Source organism: Quercus robur, chromosome 1, assembly GCF_932294415.1.
Source record: "Quercus robur chromosome 1, dhQueRobu3.1, whole genome shotgun sequence".
Lineage (NCBI taxonomy): Eukaryota > Viridiplantae > Streptophyta > Magnoliopsida > Fagales > Fagaceae > Quercus > Quercus robur.
In genome coordinates this window covers 22,291,582-22,293,718 of record NC_065534.1, presented here as the reverse complement: position 1 = coordinate 22,293,718, position 2,137 = coordinate 22,291,582, and the positions used below count along the sequence as shown (strand labels likewise).

Here is a 2,137-nt window from a genome sequence, read left to right as displayed (position 1 = left end):
AATTAATGCAATTACAACACTTTTTGTCATGTAATAAAGCCAACACAAATGTTATGTGAAAAACCATAACTTAACAAAAATTTTGAAACATTATGGACCAAACGGAAAAATGAATCAAGCTTCAAGGACCATTATGAAAATTTTGAAATATAAGAGCCAATATGGAAAAACAAAATCAAACATGCAAGGTTAAAATAAAAATTTTAAAACGTCAATAGCTAAAATGAAAAAAATTCAAACTATAAGGGTCAAACGCTTTTTCCCGTCTACAATTTCATTGAAGATTTGAGTAGAAAATAGGTAACGGGAATCAGTTAAGATTGTTGGAAATCAATTATAGTTGCAATGTCGTTATTAAATTCTAAAGCATTTCCAAGTACATGTACTAAATTAAACCGCTTTTATTTTTCTAATAAATTGAATGAGACCACTTCATAGATCATAAGTTTTGGATAAGTAATGGAAAGAACTGTAATTACATTTGAAAAATGTTATGTCCACAATATTTTCACAACAAATTTTAAGTAATGGACTATTATTAGTGGATAAAAAAGTGATATCAATAGTAGATTCATATTATAATCAATAACAACCTTTTTTTTTTTTTTTTTTTTTTTACATCACAAGGCAATGCAACAAGTAACATTCTGTGTGCTTGATGGAAAGTTTTGTTTTTACCAAGCTAATTCCACCACTAAGGTGGAATCTTCCTATTTTTAGTGCCAATGCGGACCAAAGAATTCTTTCAACTTCATCATTCTAATTCTTTTAAAAACAATTTGATTTCAATTATATGGGCATCCCACTTAATATTGCCTCTTTTGGTGGAGACTCCATCAATAAATTTATATTGACAACATGTCTATCACAGAAACCCTAGCACGCCTCTATAAATTGATTAAACTTCTTCCTCAAACGTAATAAGGTCCCAAAGCTTTTTACCCTCCATTTGGGTATGTAAACATTCTTCACTGCTTCCAAAATATATATATAGATATTTAAAAGATTAAAACAATGTTTTTCTTTTTCTTTTTCTAGTTGATTATTCTAGTTCCCTTACTTAAGAATAATAATATTGTTTCTTCCTTCTTCTTTGTTTAATCTTCTTAAATTTTTGGTTTTGAATGGCAGTGACAGTAAAAGTTGAAGAATGAGGTTTCTAGCACTTGCTTTAGTCTTGATGATGGTGAGCTCTTGTTTGGCTACAAATCGGAAAACTATGATGGTTGAAATGCATGAACAAGAGCAGCGGCAGCTAACCGAGGACAGGAGCAACCCAAACGATAACAGTGATCACCACTCCTGTCCTAGAAAAGATTTCCCATGTGGACCTGCTGGGGCTAAATCAATGCCTCAGGGCACTTAGCCAAATGAAGCTTGTGATGTAGGGCTTATAAGTTAATATATTATATAAACTTGACCAAGCAAAAAATAGTAAAATAAAGCTTTCGTCTAATGGTTTGAGTACTGGACTGGCCATATAGGCTCGAATCATGCCCCGTGTTTTCTTCAATACTTCTATGCACTGAAAATAAGCTAAACCCGGAATAGCATAGATGACATAAGTTTGTGCTTGTGGTTTGGGTTGTCTACATATTGTATTTCTGCAACATATGACTACTATGTAAATCAACTACGTTATGTGATAAAAACTATAAACAATCATAAGTTTGGAGTATGTTTAATTATTGCTTGGTTATACTCGTGTGTATATAATTAATGAAACAGCTATTAATCTGTTTTGTAACAATTTTTTTTCCCTTCTTATCGTAAGCGACATGCTTCGAATTTCTCCGTAATGAACTAAAATTCATGCATGCATGGCTGCATGAGCCGAATGCATGCTAAGCTTTGATTTGATAAAATTTTAAAAATCAAGCGCGGGAAGCATACCACGAGAAAAGTATAGTTATTTGGTTATATATATGTTCAATTGGGATTTTCAGGATGCTGACAATCATTTCATGGACAACAACATCTGAGAAGGACTAACAAGGAAGTTTTATTTGTGCTCGAATTTTCTGATAGTCTTCCACTTAATTCCCAATAATGTTTCGGACAAATACATAATCATTTATTATCAGAAGAAAAAAAAAATTCCCACAGTCCACAAGCGTCAAACCACGAAGAGATCCCT

At 32.1% G+C, this 2,137-nt stretch overlaps 1 long non-coding RNA gene across 1 annotated transcript; it reads left to right on the top strand.

Moving 5' to 3' along the window:
* The first annotated feature begins 897 nt into the window (after window positions 1-897).
* LOC126725662 (uncharacterized) lies at window positions 898-1,699 on the top strand. The gene is made up of 2 exons (XR_007655536.1): window positions 898-953; window positions 1,132-1,699. It is a non-coding gene; the product is annotated as an uncharacterized LOC126725662 (long non-coding RNA).
* The last annotated feature ends 438 nt before the right edge of the window (window positions 1,700-2,137 follow it).